The sequence below is a fragment of the Tupaia chinensis genome, unplaced genomic scaffold (genome assembly GCF_000334495.1).
Source record: "Tupaia chinensis unplaced genomic scaffold, TupChi_1.0 Scaffold000350_1, whole genome shotgun sequence".
Classification (NCBI taxonomy): domain Eukaryota; kingdom Metazoa; phylum Chordata; class Mammalia; order Scandentia; family Tupaiidae; genus Tupaia; species Tupaia belangeri.
This window is the reverse complement of record NW_006159844.1, coordinates 7830470-7844878: the sequence shown is the minus strand read 5'-3', so window position 1 is coordinate 7844878 and position 14409 is coordinate 7830470.

Here is a 14409-nt window from a genome sequence, read left to right as displayed (position 1 = left end):
GTAGGAAGACTGAGTTCGAGAGTACTGTTAGGACTCTAGAATAACTACTTCATAACAATTTAATGGATATTTCAAAGTGACTAGAAGAGGGGATCTTGAATATTCACAGCTCAAAATAATGATATATGTTTGAGATAATAGATATGTTTATTGCCCTGGTGTGATCATTACACATTATATTCAAAGATTGGAAAATGATATCATATTTTAATTCTGTTCACCTATCAGTTACAATTTTTCTAAATGTGATTTGCTGCTTAAGAGAGGCTTTGTGACCTTAGAAAAGTCATTCAGCTTTCACAGACTCTCTTTTAAAGGGATCAGATTGAAATGAAAGGCTGTGTGTGGTCTTTTCTAATTCTAATATTAAATGACTCTTCCCTGGGCGCATATTAAGGAGGATTATGCCTTATAAGGTACTAGTGTTTGGTACTACTGTTCCAAACTTGGCCTTTTCCCTACCAATTTTGTGTTCATGTTTTAGTTGAAACTGACTCTTCAAATAGCCATAAACTGAAGCAACACTTTATTGGCTCACATACTGGAAAAGTCCAGGAGTAGAGCTAGATTTTGAAGTCTGGGGTGGGGGGTGGCTCACAAGCTCCAAATGTGTCACTCAAATCCAGTTTCTCAAACTCTTTTTTTCTCAGTTCTGCTTTCCTTTGATTTGGCTCTATTCTCAGGTAGGCTCTCTCCATGTGGGTTTTCTGGTAACTCCAGTTGTACCTCATTCTTACAACGAGCAACACCAGTGAGGAAAAAAAAGCTTATTTCCGGCAACAATCCACAGTGGCCAGATCTAAATCACGCCCTCTCTTGGAACTTATGGAGGTGAGTAAAGAGGGGAGCTGTGGGGCATTTCTATGTGAAGGGAGAGGGGTGGCTCCCCAAAGAAAAACTGAGTTACTGTTTCCGTAAAAGGGAAATAGATGCTGAACGGACAAAAGCAACAGAAGCTCCTAGCAACTTTGCAACTCAGGTTACTTTTCTGACTTGTACGACTTTTAAGCTTTCTCTGCTGCCAGCTCAGTTCTTGGACAGCAAGAACTAAATATATGTACACCTCTGTAGTAGCTATTAAACCTATCACTATTTTTTGAAACAAAGAGAATTAAATATTTGTTAATTAAATAACTGTGGCAGCTATTATATGAATCTATGTGACATTCAGATTGCAACTGGCTGACAGCCAGCCACCAGCTGCAGGGAGTTCTACCGCAGCACTAGAACCAAGGCCACTGTCTGAACAGCTCCTTCCCAAAGACTAAGCATGGCTCCTGGGGCCTGGCCATATCTGCCCAATGCTGTAATCTTTGAGTGGGAGCTTCCCATTGGATTGGCCAGGACTTCGTTAGGTCTGGAAGGCAGTCTTTTACAGTTGCAGGTCTGCATAATCTGGACCTCAGTGTGAGTGCTTTCTCTGTCCATGCCTGCTGCCTTTTCCTTCCCCTTTCACAGATACTGCTCTTCTCAGTAAACCTTGTATATTACTAATTCTGTCTCAGCATCTGCCTCCTGGGGAACCTAAACGGATGGTGAAATGTGCCTGGGTTACTCAGCAGGAGGACCCCACTGTGAGTGGTAAACTGAGCATACACAGTTCCTGACACAGTGGTGACTCCATGTCTAAAACCTTCACAGAAGGTGACCTAGGACAATGTTGTTATGGTGGGAAATATCCTGGTTTCTACACTAATTCAAGCTTTTGAGAAGTGCTAAGCAGGGGATGAGTGGGGAATCATGCATACCAGACAGTGAATTTGGCTCACTATTATTAGATTAAATTGAAATCTTGCAAAAAAAATCATGAAAAACTAAGGGTGGTTAACAAACTGAAAGCTCAGTGAGAAGTTCAGGGAATCTTTTTTAGCAGTTTAAAAAGCAGTCTTTATCTTCTGCAGTGGGAAAGTAGGAAAACTGAAACCTAACCTCAGAACTGAGAATCCCTGAGCTTCGGTGATGATGGGATGGGCAGCCGAGGCAGGTCTGATGATCAGAGCGCTAGCTGGGAAAATCAGAAAGCTTGACAGATGGGATATAGGGACATCTGAGTAGAGCCCCCTAAAGATTTTGGATCCCCAGGATCTTCTGAACCTTCAGAGCCTGAGTAGGGAGCCTGCTTGTCTCCAAGAGCTAGAACTCTCCCCATGATTTAAGGCCTGCTGCAGGGGCATCTTCCCACAAGGCAGTTGGACTGCCCCTGGGTATTTACCTCCAGCACTGACTTCTCCTGGCTGGCCTGTTGATAACCAGGATTAAGTCTCAGCACAACCTAGCATAGCCCACATCTGTGTGGGGCCTGATAACAGAGAAAGCAATCATGTCCAAAAGTTGCTACAACAATCAGTCAGCATCTACCAGAAGAAGCTGGGAAAGGACCCGCAGGATTAGAAATTTGAGGGAGCTTGACAAAGGTAACCAGAATTTAAGACTGTATAAAGGAGAGTTTATGGATTTATAGGCACTCTCTTGGAATATAGGATTTCACCCTGGTAAGGACCTCAGCTACATGATCTATATAGCCTTTGCTTTAGCAAATATGTTACTCTCTATTCTAAGAACGATTCGGACAACAATGTACATTCACAGTGTTGCCCAAGGGCTATGTTAAGGCTGTTGTAGAACAGTCCCCAGAGATCCAGTCCACCCGCACATCCCTCAAAGTATCAAATTTTTTCCATGCATTGATGACGTAATACTGATCAGAGAGGTTAAGTAAGGAATACTTGGCACATTGAAAACTTTGCTAGGACACATAGACTCCAGAAGGCAGGAAAGAAGCCCTTTGATGATTCAGGGGCCTATTTATATCAGTGTAAATTTTAGGGGCCCAGAGACATGCTGGGCCCTCCAAAGTAACAAGAACAACACCACCACCCCAAAACAAACAATTGAGTCTTATATATCCTTTAACCAAAAAAGGAATATAATGCTTGGTATGTTTCTTGGGGTTCTGGTAACAACATATTCTATACCTTTGAATACTGTTCCAGCTCAAGTACCAGGAACTAGGTAACAGGTCCAGGTTACACATGCAAGCAGCCCTGTGGCCTGGGCCACATCGCCAGGCAGAATTAGGATGTTGTTCAACAGTGTCAGTGATGGGAAAAGATATAATGGCATTTAAGGCAAACTCCAGCTAGAGAATCTCAACATGGGCCCCTGGGCTTTTGAGACAAGTCTAAACCATTTACATCAGCGCAATCAACACTCTCATTTGGGCTGAAAGTCTACCTTGTCCATCTGCTTCAAGAGCATTTGAGTGTCCCTCCAGCTTAGCTCAGCGAAATCATTCTCCAGTACCCAGTTCAAGTAATGCCAGGAAACGCCAGAAACGTTTCAGTTTAGCTCATTCCTCAAACTGTAGTGCAAGTCACAGCTTCATGGTGAATAGGCTGAAGTAATAAGTAAACATACAGAAGCCACTTCCTTACTACTTTTACATTTTAAAAAAAAAGGTCATCTTTGCTCTCTTCTAATTTTCTCTGCAGCAGGTCTCTGTTAGAGGAATTTATGATTGGATGTGAGAAGGGCAACCACACCCTGGAAGAGCAAGTGTGTATATGTGAGAAATACGGCTTCTTCTATCTTTAAATGTGTTTTTCCATCCTTTTGTCATGGCTTTCCACGTTATTCTGAAGTTAAAGTCTCTAAATATTATTTTAAATTATTTATTATTTATTAATTATTTATCTTCCTCTGTTTCAATGGTACCTCTGATGGAAGGCATTTTCCTTCACTGTTATTTAACGAACATTGATTTTAAGGGGGATCTGTGAACACTGATTTTAAGGGGGAATCTAGTTTCCTTTTATTTTTAAGCCCTCTTATTTCCCCCCTTCTGGTTTTAGTCTTTTCCGTTGCTTTTATTAAGCTATCTTTGAGTTCAGAAGGCTGAGAGAATTTTTCTTTTAAAAAAGAAAGCTTGCCTCCTAGCCAGTTTTATATTTTTCCCCAAGCACTCAACAGTCTCATCTTTTTCCCATTTAAAATGAGAATGAGTTTAGCAAGAAATTGACTTGATGTTAGGACAGGAGCTTCGGGAAGCTCTAATCTCAGTGACAGCCTTAACAAACCAATCCTGCTCTCTGGCCTCCTACATATTGAACAGGACTTGTTCCTCTGGCCCTCCAGGTAGGCAGGAAAGTGAGCCTCTCACATGCATTTGGGAGGGCTTGCGGTTCACTTTTTCTTCTGGTTTGCTCTTCTGTACTTTCAGGATCCTGGGTCTTTGAATTATATTCCCTACCCTTTTAATAGCAGAAACATTTAGAAAGGGGATTGAACTTTGGTTGCCTTCGAAATGTTTGTTCTAGTTTTACTATCAGTGCAGATCCCAAACTGGTGATATTTAGAAAGTCTCTGAAACCCGAGATCTGTAAAGGACTATCTTGTTTTTCATTTTCTCCTTACATAGGAAGAAACAAATGGCGTAATATTTTGTTGACTAGGGAGAGAGAGTCTTGTCTAGTGAAAACAATATTATAATGATCTATAATGCTGTGTATTAGTTATCAATGATTTTCCATGCCAGTGCCCTCAAATTTTTATGTTCCTGTTTTTATATTTCATACATTTATTTCCTTTATAAGAGAAAGTGAGAGAAAGAAAGAGAGAGAGGCATTTCAACAGGGTCTTGGCTCAGCAATACACACCCTAACAACAGCCGGCCCATATCACCGGCGTAATCAAACCAGTTTGTACAGGGAGGGCTGCGGACACAAACTAGGGATCTTCCCATGTGGAGCCAGTTGCGTGGGCACTGTGCCACCATCTGGATTTAGCTCTCAAACTTTACATCAGAAACACCTGGAGGGCATTTTGAAACAGATTGTTGGTCCCATTATCAGAGTTTTTTATTCAATAGATGGGATCAAGAATTTAAATTCAGGTGAGTTCTCAGGTAATGCAGCTGCTGGTGATCTGGGGGCCACACTTTGAGAACCACTGATCTATGTCATCGCTGTCATTGCCCAAAAGGGGAAAAAAGAAGGCCAAAATTTCTGTGAGCATTCTAACTGAACAAGAGTGCTGCAGCCGTTTTACATCATAACTGAATGAACTTGATGGAGAAAGTATAAAGGCCTGTTTTATTTTGGGACAAATAATCATTAAGTATAAAAGTTGTCATTTGTCTTCTCAATCTGGTTGTGGTGTTGCTTTTCTTTCCTTCTTTCTTAATTTATTTTTTAGTTTGTTAGAGGGACCATAAACCCACAAGAGAGAGAGTCAGAGGAAGGGGAAGGGGAGGTGAGAAAGCATCCCTGTGGGGAATAGTCACTCTGCAATCCTTTCTCCTTCATTCCTCCCTCCTTTCAGAAGTCTGGGCATGCACGCTTACACATCCAGAGTGTTTCTCTCTCTGCTGGGCCCAGGACTGAACCACGCAATTGGCCCAGTAGGATCCAGCCACCACTAGCTGGTCCATTTCCTTTTATTTTTATAGGAAAAGTATATGTGGCTTATTATTTGTGAAATGATCATTGGAAACTGAAAAATAAGAGCTATGTTGAACACTGTTTAGTTGTCCCACTTATTTACTGGAGAATATAGCAACTTAGGAAGTTTTTCTATCTGTAAAAGTGGGGCTAAAAGTATGTGCTTTGTAAAATTGTTTGGAGGGTTAAAAGAGAGTATGTAAAATACCTAACAGTGCTTGACTAGTAGTAAATAATCAAGAAATAGAGAATATTTTTAAAAAATATATTTTATACTGGAAATCAGAGAAATAGGTGAGGAGAAGGTACAAATTATGTTAAACATGGGATTATTTTCCACTAACTATTATAAAAATTGGGACTGAAGATTTCATTTTATTTATATAAAATAAGTATTCAAAAATAAGAACAACTCCTTTGGATTTTAATTCTTTGCCAGGGTTAAAATCCATGTTCTCTGACTCAAGCTTTCCCTCTCCAGACTCACAGCAGACACTGTTGATATGGACTTTTCTAAACCACTTAAAAAATATCTGAGGCATCTGGGCCTACCCATGGTGGCAGGGGCTGCTAACACACTTGGCTCCATAGGCTAGGCCCACATTGGCGGCTCGAGTTTGAATCCCAGTTCAAACTAAAGGCCAAGTGTGGTGGCATGCACCTGTAATCTCAGAAAATTGGGGAAACTGAGGGAGGAGGATCACAACATGGGAAGCCCCTCTTTTCTAAATTACATCTAAAAAAAAAAACCTGAGGCATTTGTACAACTTTCTCTATAACTTTCCAACTGTAAGAACAGTACACATAACTATGTGCTTCAAAAGACTGCTATAGCTTAGAGGAAAGTCTGAAATAAACTCTAGTTGAAGGGAAAAGATTCGCTGGTAGAGAACATTGGAGGCAGCAGCTTGTTCTGTAGATGTAACTTGTCTTTGTGGAGAAGTAGATTGTTAAATGGTGAGATATCTGAGATTATCAATAGGTGTTCTCTCATTCTTAATCTATTTTTTTTTTTTCGAGATTTTTGCTATAGGGCATGTGCACTTGCCAGAGAGACAGAAAAAGACATAAAATGAGAATTCACCACCCTCCCCAGGGGGTATGGTCACACAGCAATCCCTTTTCCTCCATTATCCTCTCGAGATTTTGGGCACACACACGTGTGCCTGGTGTGAGTTGCAAGCCACAGATCTGGGACTCGAACTGTGGTTGGCCATGTGGGAGTCTCACACCTCAACCTCTACGCCAACACTGGCCCCAAATTTTCTCATTCTTAAACCGTTGAATGATGCTCTTAATGAAGGTGTGGATGAGTCTTGATTGAGTCCATTGTTCCTATAAACCCTGCAGAGTATAATCTCAGTGGTGGGTTCATCCTGATCATTGAAATCCCTCTCATATTCTAAATATGGACCACAGAAACAACAGATGACTACATTACTATGGAATAATTAGTAGGAGTAAATTTTCCTGGAATTAAGTTCTATGTCATAAATCAAGCAAAACTACACTTCACAATACAAAATTTCTTGTTATACTAGAAATATTAGAAAATTTTCATCTTCTTTCCAACAAAGGAAAAGATGTCAGGGCAATTTGCTCCTATATCCTGTTCCCACTGCTTTATTGGCCATCAGAAATTTGTCATTATCTACTTCCTGGTGAATATGTTCAAATTTGGTTATGACTAGATTTCAAACAAATATTGTTGAAAATTAATCCTCATTAACTTCAGTGAAGAGTTATTTCTAATATTTTAGTTTCAGATTAAGTGGATTTCTGTTTGTCTCATTCTCAAGTGGATGTTTTAATTGAACTGTCCTCTCCTTCAATAATAGCACTCCTGCTTTTTTTTTTAATGTGGTTACATGTCTCTTTATAATATAGGCTTTATTTCTCAGTTTATTCCACACCTATTCATGATCACATGACAGTTTCACCCAATGAGGTGTGAGGATAGTATGTGTCACTTGTAAAACGTATTCCTTTTGTTTGTTTTTGCTATAGGGTGTGTGCACTCAGAGAGCAACAGAGAGAGAAGGAAAGTGAGAAATCCCCCACCCAGGGGGATGGCCATGCCACAATATCTTCTCCTCCATTCTCTTTTTTGCCTGCTGGGTCTCAGACTCAAACCATACAGTCAGCTATGTGAGATCTAGCACCTTAACCACCACACCACCTGATGGCCCAAAACACATTCATAGGGAGACTATACGTGCTTTTATCTCCCTTACTTCTGGTCCATATACCCTGCTGCCTACAATGTGGATGGTAGTTAATCATCTTGGTCTAAATGACTTAGTTCAACTCCTTTGATGTGGTGGAGGGAACTTAGGTTCCTGAATATAGTCGATCTGCCTTCAATGTCCACATGCAGGGGTTTAGATGAGAAACAAACATTTACCTTATTATGTAAGCAAGATACAGATTTTCATTAAACAAAACTCAGGTGACTTCACATGTAGTGTATTTTCCTTCTATCCTGTTTAGTATTTCTTTTTAGGAAAAGTTAAAAATGAGGGAAGAATAGTAAGCCAAGGTCTTTAGCATCAAGGAAAATTTTCAAATGGAAAATACTTTGTATCACTATTTAAAGTCAAACAAAGAAAGATTGGCAAAAACTTATAAATTTGAGATATAAAATAAGTTATAATGCTCAGAGAATATTCAGGTTTATAGTTTTCATTGGCTATGGCCATACAATAATGTTTTAGCAGGGACCATTTCTCTCTCAAAATAAGTAGAATTAAAAGAGTCATGTTAGCATCTTAGTTTCACACCAAGGTGCCTAGATAATATTTCCATGATATGCAATTTTTCTTGATTCCCCTGAGAATAAGCACTGAAAAATTGTTTCCATAAGTAAGTTAGCTAAGAAACCTCTTCCAGAAATTTCCTTGTATATATCTGATGGTCAGAATATAATACCTGGACAGGATTATATTTTTATATTAAATAATTGTTTCTTCAGTGGTTTATGATAGCTTTGAGATATACCTTTTTTTTTATGCATCAGTAAAAACAAGCAGTGATATAACTTCAAAAGGTTGAGTTACTCTCATATTTGGTGCATCGCTTGAGCAGCTGTCCAGGGTACTTAAAATTAATTATTGTAAATACTTAAATGGCAATTTTTTTTCCTCCTGCTTTATGAGAAAGTCAAAATGTTTTTTGTAACAATTTAGTTTTTTTCCCATTTTGAACAAAACTTTGAAATCCTATTGCCTGAGAATAGTGTTAAACAATAGAGAAATAATGTGTGATTGTCTTTGAAAGCCATGTTAGAAAGATGTCACAAAACTTTGAAAACAGTTTGTAATGTAAATTACAACTTTGAGGACATTGACTCCAATAGACCTCCAGTGCAAAGTGGCCTTCCTCAACTACTGAAAACTTCCTTCTGATATGAAACGTAATCTAGCTCCTTATGTTTCATCTCCCTATTCTTCTGAAATGCCATTGTAAGCATTCTTATCTCTTTCTCAGAAACCAGAGTAAAAATTATGTTCCTGAACCCACATCCCCAACATTAAATATTTTAGTTACTTTGCTCAAAACTGTACCCATTTCCTGGATGATAGATGAGGAAACAAATTACCTATTCCTATACATAAAATAGAAATTCTGAGTACAACATTGATAATAATCCATTCATGCTTTGACAGAAAACAATGCAATACTACAAAGTGCATTTTGCCTTTAAAAATGTAGCAAAAAGTGCGACCAGTGTAATGGTTGACATAATGACTATGTTGCTGGACTCCCATGTAGTTGATCGTGGTTTGAGTCCTGGACCTGGTGGCTTAAAATTCATGCCGGGCATGTGTGCATGCATGCCCAAGATCCCAAGATGATAAGAGATTGCTATGTGGCCATCCCCCTGGGGAGTGATTTCTTGCTTTCTGTCTCTCTGTCTCTATCTCTTTCTCTCTGGCAAGTGCACATGCCCTATAGCAAAAATCTCTCTAAGTAAAAAGAAAAAAGAAACCAGTACCAGTTGAAATAAGTAAACCAGGCACAGGAAAAGAAATACCATGTATTATGACTAATATGTGGTAGCTAAAAAAGTGACCTCTCAGAAGTAGAGGTCATTGTTAGCCAACGTATGTACTCACTGGGATCCAGCTGCCTAACCACCATGGCACCAGCTCACCCTTGATTTTTTTAAACATGAGGTCATGAGGTCATGATCTTCCTGCCTCACCTTCATAGTTGTGACTGCCCAGCCCTTTTATTTTATTTTTTTTTTTAATTTTTGAGGGGTCAAAAGATATACACAGATTGGCAACTGCATGTGGATAATGGCATCTCTAACCCTCATGTTCAAGGGTCAACTGCACTTGCTAAGTTTTGGTACAATAGCAAAGAAGAGTATCCAGGATTGTCTGAACAGCCTTTTAAAATTTAACTTGTCTTTTATTTTTTAACTACTTAGCCATATGTGACTGGGTTTTCTTCATCAAAGCATAACATATAACAGGTAAAATGCAGAACAGTTATAGGAATATGAATATCTTCTACTAAACTAGATATTAACGATATAGAACAATGTAACACTTGGAATTATTTTCTGTTTTCAATAAAAGTAGTATATTTTTAAAATGTTTTAATTTCAAAATAGTAAATATTGATAAATATGTATGTACTCCAAATCTCTTTTAGTGGCTCAATAATTAATTATAGTTAAGGGGGGAGCTGGTTCCATGTCTTAGGGGTTAAGGGAGCCAGAGCCTACATGGCCAAATGCAATTGAAATCCTGGCCCAGGCAGCTTGAAAAACAAGCGAGGCACATGTGCATGCATACCCAATCTCCTGACAAGATAGAGACAAGGAGAAGGGATTGCAGTGTGACCATGTTCCCTTATTCTCTCTCTTTCCTCTCTCTCTCGGTCTTTCTGACAAGCAATGCACCCTCTGACATTAAAAAAAAATTCTTTTAAAGAGTTAAAGGGGGAACCAGCAGTTGGCGTAATGGCTATGTCACTGGACTCCCACATAGTCGACCGTGGTTCACGTCCTGGACCCGGTGGCTTAAAACTCACGCCGGATGCGTGTGCGTGCGTGCCCAAGATCCCGAGAGGAGAATGGAGGAGAAGGGATTGCGGCGTGACCATCCCCCCTGGGGGGTGATTTCTCGCTTTCTGTCTCTATGTCTCTCTCTGTCTGTCTGGCGAGCGCACGTGCCCTACAGTGAAAATCTCTCCAAAAAAAAAAAGTTAAAAAAAAAAAAGAGTTAAAGGGAACTTTAGATAGTTTAGAATAAATAGCTGTTAGGACTTGTCAACATTCATAAATAGAATATGTAAATATTTCATAACTTCTACAGTTAATCACCAAGACCTTTCCTTCTCCGTGGAAGAGAACTTGGAAATTATTCTTATGGGAATGATTATCTTTCATTGAATAATTAACATGAGTCTGACACAGTACTGAGCACTTTACACACTATCAATTAATCCCTACAACAATCCATTTATTTCTTTCTTTATTTTAATAGAGATATTATAGGGTGCGAGTACTCACCAGAGAGAGAGAGACAGAGAGAAAGTGAGAAATCACTCCTGGAGTTATGGCCACATCACAATCCCTTCTCCTCTGTTCACCTCTTGGGAATTTTGGCCACGTATGCACACGTGCCTGGCATGAGTTTCAAATGCTGGGTCCAGGATTTGAACTGTGGGAGTCCAGCAACAGAACTATTATGCCATCTGCTGGTCCCTGCAACAATCTTTTGAGAACTGTTACTAGTTTTACAAATAAAAGGAACTGAGGCTCAGAAAAAGTAAACAAATTGCTTGAAGTTAACTCATCTTGAGATAGTAGAGCCATATTTAACCCAGAGTATGACTTCCATTCATGCTCTTAGTCATGTTTTATGATTTTTCTTATCTATCAGTAGTTATCTCCCATCCTCTCATGCCACTTCTGTGCTTTTTACGTCATTCTATGGTGGACCTTATGACACTTTGTTGCAATTTATTTCTTTGCATAATCACTTTTGCTAATAAACTCTTGGCTCTGTATCTGAATTCCTACCACAGGGGACAAATTGTCTTTTTGCTGGATTAAATTAGTACCAGGTTGTTGAAGCTAATGGAGCTTTGTTAACTTGTCCTGGATCAATTAGTTAGAGTGTACAGCAAGTCAGGGTCCTTCCTCATAAACTCTCTAGATCAGTGGTTCCCAAATATGGGGCCTGGGCTAATTGCAGCACCATCACCTGTTAAACATGCAAATTTGGGGCCCCATCCCAGATTTGTGGAATAAGATTCTATCCAGATAAGACCCAGGAATTTGTGTTTTAGTAAGTAAACCCTTCTTTTCATTCTAATGTACCCTAAAGTCTGAGAACCATCCCTCTAGGTGAAGGGTTGTAACACTTTGACAGAAACAAAACGGTTGACTCAGTATGAAACTTAGAGCCATTTGTTTGATTTTCTGTGTGATTAAATTTATACAGTATCTTACTCCATCAAAAATAAAAAAATGTATGTAAAAACTTACCTACTGTGATTGCTTTCCTTTTGAAAACAAAAAAACAAAAAAACCTCAATTGAAAGCAATTCCTTCAGATAATTAGACACTGAATGAATCATTTTACAATCAGTAAGGAAATTCAGTGAAGAGTCCATTTTCTACATAATTATGCCTACCTGGAGAAACCAAGTAAACAAAAGTGAAATTTTGTTTTCTTACTTTTCACTGAAACAGAAACTAGTACAAGTAGTCAAATCTGTGGTGCAAGTACGTATCAAAGCCACATCTTATGGCTTCATGCATGTTCTAGTTATGTTGATAATATTAGGAAAAACATGTTATAAACAATGTTTATTTTATAATCATATGTAGTTTTTATTTTCTTTTTAAGTTTTTGCTATAGGGCACATGCGCTCAATGGAGAGAGAGGGAAAGTAAGAAATCACCTTCTCCCCAGGGGAAATGGCCATCCAGCAATCCCTTCTCCTCCATTTTCCTCCTGCGTGTTTGGGCACACATACACACAAATGTGGTGTAATTTTTCAAGCTGCCAGATGCAGGACTGGGATCCTGGTCAGCCATGTGAGAGTTGAGAGCCATGACCACCACATCACCTGCTGGCCCCAACATAGGTAGGTTTAAAATCATTTTTCTGGGACCAGCAGATGGCATAATGGTTATGTTGCTGGACTCCTATGTAGTCAACCATGATTCGGGTTGGGTCCGGATTTGTAGCTTGAAATTCATGCCTGGTGTGTGTTCATGCATTTCCAAAATCCTGAGAGGAGAATGGAGAAGGGATTGTGGCATGGCCATCCTTCCTGGGGGGTGATTTCTTATTTTCTGTCTCTGGGAAGCATAGGCACCATATAGCAACAAACAAACAAACAAAACAAAAAACAAACAAAAACTCTAAAAAAAAATTTCTCTAAAAATTAGAAATATTTTAACTCCAAAATCAAATCTCCACCATAAAAAAACAAGCAGAAGAGACTTTAACAATGGTTGTTTTAACTACAAATTCATCTTTTAAATATGTTGAGAGTATTTAGTTATTCTTCATTTAAATCTAAGTTTATCTTTTGTTACATTTTGTTGGTTTTCACTTGCTTCGGAATAATATATGCCACAATGTGTAACTGTTTTGACTAAAAGTCATCATAAGGATTTCTGAGACCCTACCTACTCATGCTAATTTTTTTCATAACAATTCCTCTTCCCCTATTGCCTGCTACTGAGTTAAAAAAAAAATAGAATAGGTAAAGATATTCTTCTGTTCTTACTAAACCTCTTCTCTTTCTAGCTGTATATTTATAAAGTCCTCTGAGAATTAGTTTAGCATAATAGCTTGAGATTTTCAGTGTTTTATACAGGTAGTATTACTATGAAAAGAAATTCTCAGAACTCTACTTATATTTTGTATATGGACACACATATAAATAATGATGTATTAGATATTCTCTACTAATTTCTTACTCTTTTCTGGAATATCAAGACAGACTATATTCCTAAATTGATGTCATTTCCCTCCTCTCCTGACAGTGTTGTTTCCCTTTTGAATGGAGTTGAGGACATATTAGTAGCTGCAAAATTTAGGAGTAAGAGCTTGAATTCAATTTGGATTGAGGAGTAAAGAGGGAAAATTGGTTGAAACAAATATTTAACCCTTCTACAGACTATAAAATCTTCCTCCCAATGACATGGAGGAATAACATTAACTCATGGCTCTTTTTACAATGAAGACTGTTCTCTCAGATTGTTATAAATTTTCATAAGGGTTTTTTTAATTTAAAAAATCCATTTCTTGCAACATAATCCCTTCAATAAAAAACACTGAACATTTCAAAGTAAATAATTTCTTTTTTACTCTTATTTATTACATATAGTATTTTTATTAGATTTATTTTCTGTTTTACTTTATCTAACTCTGTTCTCTGTATACTGTTTTATTTTTCTCCTAAATAGCTAACCAGAGCAAAGCGAAAATTAGACGTAATCAGGCTTTGCAGCCTCTTCTCTCCTACCTGTCATTGGCAGCTCCTGACAGCGAATAGTGAAAATTCAAAGTCAAACCATTTAAGTAAATGGAAATGAATTTCCAAAGAATGGATATTTTTATTATATGAGCAAAAGGCACAGTTGTACACTGACAACAAGGATGAAGATGTAAATATGCAATTGTGAAAGCTGTGTGTATGTCATATGAATGTATTCAGGGTTAAAACATCATACAATCCTTTTCTATCTCTCTGCTTGCTCTAATATATCGATTTTGGGGAGAAGCCTGTGAAATGAAAAAGTATGCAGTCTGGTCTAACTAGATCCCTTTTGGTTGGGTGAATGCCAAAGCAACTTTCAAAATATTTCAAAACAGCTGCCAGCATGTAGAGTTTAACTGAAGGAACAGAGGAATGCAATCTGAGTCACTAATGAGAGCAACAACTTACATTTTGCTTAAAGTCCTTAATGAAAATGGAGATAACCAGGCCAATG